Here is a 12524-nt window from a genome sequence, read left to right on the forward strand (position 1 = left end):
ACCAAAAGGAAATGGCAGACATTCTTCAAGTGCTGAAAGAAATGTCAACCCGGAATCTTATATCCAGTGAAAATATCCTTCAGGAATGAAAAAGAAATCAAGACATTCTCAGAAGAAAGAAAACTGAAAGAACTTGTCACCATCAGACCTACCCTAAAGGTCCAGCTGCACAGCGGGTGTGGGTTCCTGTGCCTGGGCTCGGGTGGGGCAGACAAGGGAGGAGCAGGCCTCGTGCGGGCTCTAGGATTCCAGCTCAGGCAACGGGTTGGATGGCGGACCCCTTGCTGACCTGGAAATGCTGGGGCGTGGGGCCGGGGGTCTTAGAGTCCTTCCTGCCTGCCCCCTGCCGTCCCCCCGTGCCAGGCCTCTCCCCGCAGGGCCACCACTTCTGTGTTCCCAGCAAACCAGTTTCTCCGCGACCCTTAGCTCTGGCGGGACAGAGCGTGCTTGCAGCTGTGATGAAACAGAGGAATGGCAGTAATCTATGCTCAGGTGCGGAAACGCAAGGGCTTCTCCCTGGCAGGCGGTGCCGACGGCACCTCGAGTCTCTGCCGATTTGAGTTATTTCACTGAGCACGTATTATGCTACAGTAAGAACCACAGCAACGCATTTTTAAGCAGCTGGAATTTCTGAATTTTTCCTTTTGGAATAACTTGAGTTTGAACAAGGAGGCACAAAGCTAGGAGCTTCCCGAACGCGCTACGTGACCCGGCGCGTTGATCGTGGCTAAGAAATGAGGTCGGTGGACACTGCTGACTGAAGATTCTCCACGTCTCCCACCGCGTCCTCCTTCTGGCCCGGGGTCCCGTCCAGGACCCCACCTGGCCTCCTGGTCCCTCCGGGCTCGTCCTCCACGAGTCCCTCAGGGCCTGCTGACCCTCTGGAAGAGCGCGGCCCGGTTACTCTGTAGGACGTCCGTCCCTCAGCTTGCGTTTGTCTGTCACTTTCTCGCAATTCCACCGAGTTGTGGGTTTGCAGACAGAAGACCCAGAGACGGGCGACCCCATCACCTCACGTCAGGGGTCCTGAGACACAGGCGTGTTGACCTTGAGCACTGGTTAAGGTCCTGTCTGCCGGGACCCTCTGCTGTCAGGTTTTAGCTGGTTTTCAAGCAGTGTAGGATTCCACAGGGGCGGGGGATGGAGTGGCCGGGGAGAGGCAGGGCAGACGGGTCACTGAGGGCCTTGACTGTGGGCTGGGACCTCGTCTCAGAGGCAAAGGGGAGTCTGAGGAGGGCAGAGCCGAGATGTCCAGGTGATGGGGCGGAAGCAGGAGAGGATGGAGGTCAAGAGCAAGGGAGCAGCAAGGACGAAGAGGCCTCCGTGTAGAGCTTCTGTCGCCAGAAGGAGCGGGAAGTCAGGGGCTAGGGGCTGCCCTGCCGGAGGATGCCGCGGGCCCGCGGCCAGCCCCACCTCCTCCCGGCGGCCCTGAACAAACAGCTGCCCCCCATGTAGGCTCCCTTGTGCCCTGGGCCTTGGGACCCCCAGGTGAGGATGAAGGTTCAGGGCTTCGTCCTGAACCTTCCCGGGTGTCCCGACCCAGTGGCACAGTCAGTGGTCGGACCAGGCCGGTGGGGCACCGTGGAGCCCAGAGCTGAGTCTTTCCCCAGATCCCGCAGGCCCTTCCCCAGTCTAGCCATCAGAGGTGAACGGTCTGCCCTCCTCCACCCGTCCCGGAGCCCCCTGCCCCCGGCCTCTGCCCCGAGCGTGGAGTGTGGGTGGGTGGCAGGTTCTGTCCCGTTACCTTTCGCCGTGTGGAGCAGAGTTTGGGAGGGACGTTGTGCTTCCTCCGGCTGTGGGTGGAGGATGGACTGCTGGGGGCCTGGGGGTGCGGGGGGGTGGTCCCAGGAGGAGCCCCGTCATCCAGTGGGAGGGAGGCCGCTTGGACTCGGGGGACGGCATGGAGCTGGCGGGGGCGATTCTGCGTGCGTCTGGGGCAGGGTCGGAAGGCGCCGCCACTGGCTTGGCCGCAGGCTTTGGGGGTGAGAGTGCTCAGGAAGAACTGGGGGCGGTTGGCCTGCCGCTGGCTGCAGACGGTCTCAGCCCGCTCCCCGGGGGCCGCAGGGGGGCAGGGACGGGGTGCGGGGCAGATGAACACTTGTAAAGGGAGTGGATGGGCTGCCTCGGTCCTGTGTCCGTGGCCACCAGTGGGACACCGTGGGCTCCAGGCTGCGGGCGTGGCCCCCCGGCCCAGGCGGCAGGAGGCCGGCCTCGTGGAGGCTGTGCTGGCGGCTGAGAGCGCCGCCTACCTCCAGGAGCCCACGCAAGTCGAGGATCATTGGTGAGCAGAGCGTATCACTAAGTGCTAAACTGTGGCTGCAGGAGTGCCAGGTGGGGGAGTCGTGCCAGGCGGGGGCGCTGGGGCCGCAGCTCGTGCCCAGGGGGCTGCCGATCAGGGGATGGGTTCAGGGGGGCAGAGCAGAGCAGGGGGTGCAGATGTGGAGCCTCCCCCCCCACAGGAGCAGCATGGGTGCAGGCTGGGCGGGCGCTGGGTGGTCTCGGTGGGCCTCAGCAGCCCCACCTGTGAAATGGGTTTCTCCGAGCGCCCGTCTGTGTCCAGATGCCAGCACAGGGTCTGGCTCAGCAGGGATGCCCGGACAGAGGGACACACAGGCAGACAGACAAGAAAGAGACTTTCAAATAAACAAATGGCTGGCCTCGCGCCTCCCTGTCCCCTCCCCCCCCCCACAGGAGCCCCGTCCAGAGCAGGTCCTCCCCTTCTTGTCCTGCGGTGAGAGGCAGGCAGCCTGGTGGCCCAGGGCCTGGCCGAGTCCCAAGGGGCCTGTGCGGCAGGACGTCCCCACCGAGGCCTTCAGAAGCTGAGAGTGCTGGGCCCACCCCAGCGCCTTAGGGAGCCAGGGTCAAGGAGAGCCTTTCCAGGGGCTCCAGCAGACGGCTGTGGGCGCTGGAGCAGAGGGGGCCTGGGCTGGAAGGGGGCGGGGAGGCGGGGGCCGCGAGGGTCACGGGCGCCCCGCCCCAGGGCAGCCAGACAGACGCTGGATCCTGGGCACCGTGCCCCCAGCGCCGCGAGGGAGCCCGGCGGCAGGAGGCTGCCCCCCTTAGCAGCGCTGTGTTTGCAGCCTGGCTCAGCAGGCCGGCCTGTTAAACAAATATTGTGACAGGCCCCTCCTGCACTCAGGGACAGCGGCTGTCACCAAGGCCACCGTCCCAGCACAGCCTCTCCTTCCAACGCCGAGGCAAAACGCTCGCCTAAACCACCCCAACTTGGCCGCGGCCGAGGGAGACACACCGCACGTGGGGGCAGGGCGCAGGCACAGGGCCACCGCCGCACTCGGGCCTCAGCTCCACGCACAGGCGGGAGGGACACCCGGCGACGGGGGCAAAAACATAAAACCACGAGGTAGAGGGGAGAGAGTATGACAGACGGGGGTCGGGGAAGGCATCTCTGAACTTCAGGGCGGAGGCTCAAGGGAAGCAAAGGGGCCGACGGGGCCCCGGGGAACAGCATCCAGGCATGGGGAACAGCAGGTGCAAAGGCCCCGGGGCAAGGCTGGCCTGGCACGTTCTGGGGCTGAGTGGGAGAGGGCTAAGTGTGGCTGAAGTGAGAGTACGGGGACAGATGGCGTGGGCTTTTCCTCTGAGGAAGGGGAGTGCGGCGGGTGTGGGTCTGAGCCCTCTGGCTGCCAGGGGAGCAGAGGCAGGAGCAGGGTGTGTCAACAGCCCAGTGGAGAGGGAGGGGCAGTTCAGAGCAGAGGGAGGCTGCAGGGGGAGGGGCCGGGGTTTCTTTGGAGACGGGGTGTGGGAGGAGGGGAGGGGAGAGCTGGGGAGACCCCATTGGTCCTAGGCTTCCTGACTTTCCTCATTCATTCGCTCAGTCATACTTTCGTTTTCCTTCTGTTTTCAGCACAGGAGGAGTGGGGAGAGAAACAAAGAAGTTCACTGCAGCATTAATTAAGCTACAGGACTCAACGGGGGTAACAGACCACTAGACCACGCAGCCGTCCCTCCTCCTCGCCATGCACACGACCCTGGGGCCCTGAGACACAGACCAGGGTGACGGGGAAGGGGGGCTGGGGGTCTAGGTGGCAGGGCACAGGGACATCTGTCCTCTTGGGGGGTGACAGACTGAGCCCCCTCCTGCCCTAGCTCAGGCCAGGACCGCTTTTCCCCATCACAGCCCCATCCTCTGCCCCCTCCATCCACAAGGCTGCCAAGGGGCAAATCTCAGTCCTTCAGTGGCTGCCTGGGGCCTCACCCCGGCGGTCCAGGCCTCTTGGGCCCTGCAGCCTCGTGCCCAAGCTCCCTCCCCATGACACAGCAGCCTCACAGACTGGCTGCCCTTCCCCAAGGCTCTCTGCTCCCACTCTCCTCCGGATCTTTGCCGCACTGTCCGTGGTCCCCCTCGTCCTTCAGGTCTACGTTCAGTGTCGCTGCCTCGGGCCCCCTCACTCCCCGCCACTGACAAGGCTGGTCAGGGGCCACTCCAGCTGCCTTTTGAGCCTGTCCCCGCCCCTCTCTTCAAGCAGCCCTGGTCCCAGCCTCACTGTGTGACTGTGGGCAGGTCCCCTGCCCTCTCTGAGCCTCCAGGGAAGGGCTGAACCCCAGGGTCTGTCAGCCCAAGGACCCGTGATCTTGGACCAGCCGGTCCTAAATCCACACTTCTCCTTGCAGGGCCCAGCAGCACCTGGCAGGACGGGGCTGCAGCCGTGGGAGAGCTGAGCCCACCGTGGTGGTACAGCTGAGCAGCGAAGTTCAGTATCTTTGAACAAAGCCTGCAGATGGACCTCGGCTGCTGGGGAGGCCAGCCAGCTCTTACACTGCCACGCAGGGACTTTCCACTAATTGGATCCCCAGGGAAGGAGAGCGGCCGCCATCCCCAGCCACCGCACCCATCCACTCACTCACTCATTCATTCACTCACTGAGAACCTACAGTGCAGCCGGCGCCCAGCTCCGCTCTGGGGACCCTGGGGTGAACAAGATCAAGCCCGGCCCAGAGGCAGCTCGCCCACCCTCGGGTAGGGCCTGGTCACTGTGGTGGAAGAGTCTGGACTTTGTGCGGAGTGCGCTGGGAGCCTGGAGGGTAGGGCCTGCTGTGACCCTCTCCCACGACTGTGCACAGCCCTCCCAGCCCTCTCACACCCTCTGGCCCAGCCTGTCCCCCTTCAGGTGGGAGAGGGGAGAGGCTCTGGTCGGGCCCCGCCCCAGCCCGCCTGCGTCACACTTGGCCTTGTCCCTCGTCTCTGCCCCTCCCCCCCCCGCCCCCTGCCATGCAGCATCTGATGCTGCTGCCCTAGGCCGCCTCTGGTTGGGCCCACTGGCTGCTCCGCTGACGAGGGGCACGTACGCCAGGGATTCTCTGAGGGAATCACCACCTCAGCCCCCGCCCCCGTGATCCCACCGCTGTCTGCTCACTTTCCTGCCCCAGAATCCCACCCCCAGGCTTCCAAGACATGGATCCAGAGGCCCTACAGCCAGAGACCCCAGAGGGGGCCAACCCTGAGGGGGCCCTGAGAGCCGCTCAGCTAGCTGTTCCCAGAGCCCGGGAGGGGCGCTGTACGGGTGTGCGTCCGCTCCCAGAAGCCCTGGCCCCGAGCCCCAGCCGGCCCGTGTTCACCTGTGCGGCGGCGGCAGCCTCAGTGTGCCCGGCTGCTCCCTGGGGCGGTCGTTGCGAGGCCCTGTGAGGCCCCTCCTAGCTCACGCACCTGCTGTCTCAGGAGAGAAGCAGTTCGTCTCTGGATTCAAACTCAGCCACCTCTGCTTCTCCCTGTGTGACCTTGGGCAGCTGGCTTAGCCGCTCCGAGACTCAGTTTCCCCATCCATAAAATGGGGCCATAATTCACGGGGTTATTATGAGACGCCGTCAGGCGGGTTGAGGAAAGCGCACAGCACCCAGTAAGCCCTCGTCCTGAGCTGACCTGTGTCCCCCTCCCCAAGGGCTCAGGCCAAGGTCATGGCCAGTGTCCAGAGAAGCCTGGGCCCCAGGCCACCTGATCCAGTGTCTACTTGCCTGAGCAGCAGAGTCCCAGCTTGAGGTCACCTTGACCCCTGACTTACGGAGTCTCTGCCATGTGCCACGCACCCTGGTCCGCTGTGGAGAGCCGGCCAGTGGAGACTGAGACTGGGAGGGGCTGCCCCAGGTCTCCTAGGGGGTGTGTATTGGGGGAGGGGGCACGCAAAGCAGAAACATGCAGGTAGGAATTGGGGCTCCTGGAGATCCGGTGCGGAGGAGTGTCCTGAGGAAGGTACGTTAGAAAGGGGGGTGGGGCGGGGTGGGGGGCGTGAGTCCCGGGAAGGTCATGGGGGGAGGGCAGGTAGTGCCTGCGCAGGGAGCTTTGAGACTGCTGGAAACGGCAAGAAGGCGGAAGAGCGATGTGCGGACCTCAGGAGAAGTCGGCGGAGGAGGTGACGTCAGCCGGGCAGGGCCTCTGCAGGTCTGCAAGCCACCGCATCGGGATTCTATTTTAAGGTGACAGGAGCCCCCGGTGGGTTCCAAGGCAGCTCAGCGGTGGGGGGCGGGGGGGCTATTTCACTGCGAGGCCCGCGGCCGGCCCCGCCCTGCCCTGGCTCTGACTCCAAGCCCACAGCTCCCGGCAAGAAGATGAAGCCGGAGGGAAGGCCTGGGGGCCGGTGGAGGGAACGGGCTGGGGTCTGGGGATGTGGGCGCGAGGTGGGGTCGGGGTGGGGCACAGGCTGGGGCCTGGGTGGGATACCAGGTGGGGACCGGGGTGCGGACACAGGCCGGGGTGCCGAGGGCGCAGCAGGGCGGTGCCGGTGCACCGGGGCAGCAGCGCGCCTGCCCGACCCGCGGGGTCCGAGCGGAGGGTCCGCGGGCCTGGGCCCGGCTCTGCCCCGTCAGCTGCAGCCCCGCAGCCCCGTGGCGGAGCGAGCGGACAGACCGAGCGCGCCGTGGCCGGTGCGACACCTCCCCCTGCCGGCCGCGCCAAGCATCGCGCCGCTCTGCGCCGGGAGGGCTGCGGGGCCGCGGGGGGCGCAGGACGTGAGACCCACGCCGGGCTGCGAGGCGAGCGCGAGGAGGAGGCGCGCCCTGTCCCCTCGGACAGCCTCTCCTGCCCTGGGTCTCGTTCCCAGCGGGGCGGGCCGGGGTCACCCAGTGGGAGTGGCGGTGCTGTCCACGCAGGCCTGCAGGCTGCACAACCTTTGAGCCTCAGTTTCCTCGTCTGTAAAAAGGGGTCATCGTACCCGCACCTGCCTTAGAGACTTCATCTCTCAGACCGTTAAACCCCCTGCCGGAAGAGTGCAAGTGCTAAATTCTCCAACAATTTCTAGACAGTTTTCGTCTAAATCTGCCTTTTTCGTTCATTTTCTCTTAGCTCTGGAGCGAAACACAAGTGACGCTGAACTGCAGAGTCTGGTACGTAAAGATCGTGCATTTTGAGAAGCAAGGACCCTCTAAAGTCAAGCAGCTTTTAGCCTATGGAAAGATGTCCGGACAGCTAAACGTTTAAAATGCACTTAAAGCAAAAGGAAAAAAAAAGTCAAAAGGTAAATGTCAAACTGGCGGAAGTGTTTGCAACTCACCTCACAGAAGTCTTATATGGGAATCAGCATACTTTCCCTGTAAGGAGCCACGTGGTAGATACTGTCCGCTTCCAGGCCACAGGCTCTACTCAGCTGTGCTCCAGGGGAATTTTATTTATTAAAAGCATAATAAGCCAGTGGGCCTGATTTAGCCCACAGGCCATAGTCCGGTCTCATTTAACCAATATATGAAGAGGTCCTAGAAATCAAGAAGAGACAACCCAATAAAAAATGGGGAGAAAACATTAATAGATGGTTTTTAAAAAAAGGAAACTCAAAGGCCCTGAACCAATGTGACAAATGCCTGACTTCACGTGTGATAAGAGAAACGGAAACAAAGGACCCAGAGATACCCTGCTTCCCACCAGTACGCACCTCCATCAGGTGTGCACACACCGACTTGGCGACGCCATGGGAAACAGGTCCCTGCCGTGTCGCTGGTGGGAGCACACAGCACGCACCCTCGGGAGGGGACGTTGTTTGTCCATCAGGCTTTCCCCCGGCCCAGCAACCCACGCCAACCCTGGCCCCTGCAGGCACAGCCGGGTACCATGTTGCCAAGGTTACATCAGGAGGGCCACTGCTGCTGTGTTTGTGATGGTGAAATCACAACCCACCCAGGAGCCGTATAGAAACGCTGCCTCGGACGCCCCCGGGGGAACAGTACGGAGCTGTTAACGGCAACGAGGAGAGTCCTGGCAGGTAAGGGGAAATCTACGTGCCAGTAGACATTAAGGGAAAAAACCGACGTGCGGAACTGGGTGTGGGAGTAAGAGGCCTGTTGGTATGTGTTTGTACTTGTGTAAAGAAACACTAGAAGGATCCCTAAGAAACCGAGCAGGTGTGTAGCCGTTTGGGCAGTGGCGGTCAGGGGCAGGGAGGAGAGAGGGTACTCAGTGTTGATCATTGCACCTTTGAAGCCCTGTGAGGATGTATATTCCAGTCAGAAGTTTAAAACTCTCAAGTCAGTGCATATGGCTTTGTTGGAGCAAGGGAAAGAAGCCGAGCACAGGAGAGTGTGTACAGGACGCTACGGCTTGTGCGGGAAAGGCACGTTCCCTGATGTGTGGAGCTGCTTTGGAAGGACAACCCCTCCCCACAGGATGCTGCCGCGGTGGCCTCTGGGAGGAGCTCGGCCAGGGCTGGAGGGAGACACCCTTCACCGTTGATCCATTTGGATGGGTGGATTAGTATTTTCTTTCTTTCTTTTTACCATATACGTGTTTCGAAGTTTTCAAGTGAAAAAAAAGGAGAAGAATAAGTGATGGGAGCCCACGGGCTGCTGAAATAATTCAGCAGCTCCCCAGCACGGGCTGCACCTCGAGCTGGGCTCTCTTCTAGGGTTTGCACATGCAGAGCAAGTACCACTGCCTCCCTTTTATAGCTGCCTCCCTTTTATAGCTGAGGAGACGGAGGCCTGGAGAGGTCAGGGCCTCGTGAGGTCAGGGCCTTGCCTGGCATCACGCGCTGGCAGGCATGCTGTCCATCGAGTCCCCAAGACGCCCCCAGGCCGGGTGGAAAACAGACGCGGTCCCACCTTGCTCAGCACTGGAGTTCCCTCTGTAGAAACCTCTCAACGGGTTGCCCTACTTTCCAGGACAGGAAGCTCACCACCTTACAAGGAGGGGATTCCATGGCCAGTTGGTTCCGTTAAAAAGCTCCTCCGGGCTTCCCTGGTGGCGCAGTGGTTGAGAGTCCACCTGCCGATGCGGGGGACGCGGGTTTGTGCCCGGGTCGGGGAGGATCCCACATGCCGCGGAGCGGCTGGGCCCGTGAGCCGTGGCCGCTGAGCCTGTGCGTCCGGAGCCTGTGCTCCGTCCGTCCGCACGCAATGGGAGAGGCCACAGCAGTGAGAGGCCCCTGTACCGCAAAAAAAAAAAAAAAAAAAAAGCTCCTCCTCCCTCTGCAGTTGCGCTTCCCCGCCCCTGGCTCTGCCCTGGGGGCCACCTGCTCCTCTGTCAGGGAAGCCGCAAGGCACGTGGAGGCCAGAGCACCTGGCGCCAGGCTTCAGGCTGCGCGGTCCTGGTCGCAGTTTTGGGTGACTCCCCTTCCCTCCCAGCTCCGACGTGGATAACACGCCCCTTCCACACGAGCGCTCTGAGCTTCACGGGATGCTGCCAGCCCACAGGCAGGCTCCAGCCCGTCCCTCCTCTTTGCTGCCTGCTTTGGCCGTGTTAATCTCTGGTCTTGCCTGAAGTAGCCGAGACTGGGCATACCTCGGGGCCTTCTCACTTACTGTTCCCGCCCTCTGGAAAGCTGTGTGTCTGCGTCTTCCCAGCCCCAGCTTCAGGGCAGGAATGTGACCTCCTTGGGGAGGCCTGAGCACTCTGGCTGGCCCTCTTCCCCACCCGTTCCCTTTCCCATCTTCCTGTTTCATCCTGGAATTGTCTCGCTTATTTCTTTGTTATCTGTGTCCCCTGGCTCCGGAGGATGAGGACTTTGTGGATCCCAGTGCCTGGGACGGTGCCTGGCACGTACGTGCTGGGTGTTCATTCGATACATGAGTGCGTGGTTGAGTGCAGGACCTACCGGCTCCCGTGTGCGGGGACGAGCCGGGAGGGGCCGCGGGTCTGAGGGTCTGTTTCTGGGGTCTGTCGCCGGCCCTGCCCTTTCATCCCCTGCTCCCCTGCCCACCATGCAGGGCAGAGGTGAGGCCACGAGGCCACCCTCCCAGAGAGACATCAGGGCTCTGAATTCCATTTAAAACAGTGTAATTGCCTAATTGCTCTGCTCTTCGCTGCAGTTGGTTAACAGAAGCGGCTCTGCAGCCGCCGGGCCAGCCTAGCAGAAAATTGGCAGCTCAGCCGGAGGGAACTGGAGAGGCAGAGCCCTGGGTGGCCACTGCTCCCTGCTGCCCGCCCGCCTGGCCCCACCCGAGCTGAGCCTGGCACGGAGAGCACGTGTGGGCCCGGCGGGCGCTGCTCAGGCATCGCCATGAGCAGGTGCTCGTGCTAACGTGTTCGGACGCCCCTGCTGTGTGCTAACCTGAGACGTGTGTGCTTCCTTTTTCCTTAATGTTTCCGTCATGCTTTCGAACAGGGAGCACATGCAAATAACGTGTTGATTCAAGGTGTGGACGGGTTTGCAGCTTCCACGAGCCTCACGTTTCCACCCTGATCCCGGACACCTGTCCCCGCCCCAGACATGGGCCGCTGTGTGTCCTGCAGGTCCTCCCAGAGATGGTTTACGTTCCTGCGTGCGCGAAAACTGGTTTATACAAAATGATCACGCACCATAAACACTGTTCTGCTTTTTTTCCCACTTACTGTATCGTGGAGTCTGTTCCTCACCCGGTGTACCTGGGGGCCCTCCCTGGTCACAGTGGCAGCAGCGTCCCCGCTGGACACCACGGCTGCCCCAGCTGCCTGCCATTAAGGCGACGTCGTGGCCTCAGTCTTTATTCACAGCTCATGGTCGCACACGGGAGGGTAGGTGTGTGCAGACGCCATGTTCATCTTCCAATTCGGGTTTGTTTTTCTCACCCACAAAGCATCACCCGCTTCCTGCAGGGACGGAAAGCCCCACAGCCCTGCTTCCTTACTGGTCCTCACTCGCTTTACACAAATGGGCTCAGAGCATTTAGACTGTTCTCAAGCTGCGGCCTCTTCTTCACGTGACGGTAAACACGGCTGCTCTTCCCGAGGAAGGGATCCGCCTGCATTTGGTCCGAGGGCTGAGCCCATCGTGCTCTCCTGCCACGTTGGAATCCAGAGTGCTGCCAGCTTCTGAGCTGCGCTGCAGGGAAACTCCCTGAAGCTGAGTCTCGGCCCACACCCTTCATTCTGTCCTTCGGGCAGCTTCCCAGAAGTGGAATTTCTAGCTCAAGAGCTGCACATTCTTGAAATGTGTGTGTGTTTCCGTTGTGTGTCTCTGGGCCGGTGCCCGCAGGCTCATGCCTGCAGCTGCAGTGGCTTTGCACACTGGGCGTGTGTGCTTGCCCTCCACCCTGTCTCAGAACCGCTCAGAGCCGCCGCCTCTGCCCGACAGCTGGGAGAATACACCAGCGTCTCCGCCCCTGCAGCTGCCCTTCCCTCCGGACTCAGCGCTGCAGGGGCTGCAGACCTCACCCTGGCCCCTGAGCTGGGCCAGCTCTCCTCTGCCCTGGATCCTTCCGGTAACCAGGGTCAGACACCCAGCCAGACTGGCCTTAACGACACGGGGAGAAGCCCATGGCATGCAAGTCCAGGACCTCGGGCCCATGTGGATGCGAGCATTGAAAGAAGTCGTCCGGAATCTCCATCTGTCCCTTTGTTCTGGTTTGCTGTGTGCTCTCGGGCCGGCCTCCCGTGTGGAGACAGAGGCACCTGCAATGAAGGGAGGTTCTTTGAAGCTGAGCCCGAACCTCCACCACAGGCGATGCTCCCAGCCCCAGGTGCTCTCAGGCTGGATGTCTGTGCTCCAGTGAACTCCTACTCATCCTGCAAAACTTACCCAATGTCACCTCCTCAGGGCAGCCTTCCCTGGCTCCCACTGGCAAGGTTGGCCGAGGATGGCCCATCTCTGCCCTCTGAGCATCCACCGTCTATCAGTGCTCTGCTCACATCCCTTCATTCCGCGAGAGGGAACTTAGGATGAGGGTATTTTGATCACTTAAGGGATCATTTCGTTCATTCATTCATTCAACCGATACATAGTGACCACTTACCAAGGACAGGGCCTTGTGTCAGGGCCCCCAACAGAGATCGCAGTCACCACATACCGTCACAAGTAGATTCAGCCCTACAAAGGCAGTGCGTGAAGGAGAGGCAGTATCATACAGTGGTGGAAAGCACAGCCTGAGCCCCATTGCCTGGATGAGAACCACAGCTCCACCACTGGCCAGTGGCAGGAGCTTGGCCAGGTCACCAAACCTCTGAGCCTCAGTTTTATCGTCTGTAAAATAGGGACAATAATAGCCCCTGGGGAATTCAATGTCTTAAGGATTAAGGGGGCCACTGGAGGTGCAGGACCTTCCAGAAGCCTGGCGCACGGAGCAGGAGCTACACACGTGGCTCTTCTGCAGACACCTGAGTGCAGCCTGAA

The 12524-nt window shown here is 61.6% G+C and overlaps 1 protein-coding gene across 16 annotated transcripts in view; it reads left to right on the plus strand.

Annotated features, from left to right (window-relative positions):
* Positions 1–6129: 6129 nt before the first annotated feature.
* The window catches only part of MCM2 (minichromosome maintenance complex component 2), a 46142-nt gene continuing 39747 nt past the window's right edge, over positions 6130–12524 (plus strand). For 11 of the 16 annotated variants that reach the window (XM_060308728.1, XM_060308734.1, XM_060308733.1 and 8 more), the window contains exons 1-2: positions 6302–6429; positions 7295–8204. The gene's annotated coding sequence lies outside the window, so the exon portion shown is untranslated. Of the gene's footprint in view, positions 6206–6301; positions 6446–7294; positions 8205–12524 lie in introns of those variants that run through there. The other 5 variants (XM_060308724.1, XM_060308736.1, XM_060308735.2 and 2 more) reach the window with 5 other exon arrangements.

Source organism: Globicephala melas, chromosome 11, assembly GCF_963455315.2.
Source record: "Globicephala melas chromosome 11, mGloMel1.2, whole genome shotgun sequence".
NCBI classification, from domain to species: domain Eukaryota; kingdom Metazoa; phylum Chordata; class Mammalia; order Artiodactyla; family Delphinidae; genus Globicephala; species Globicephala melas.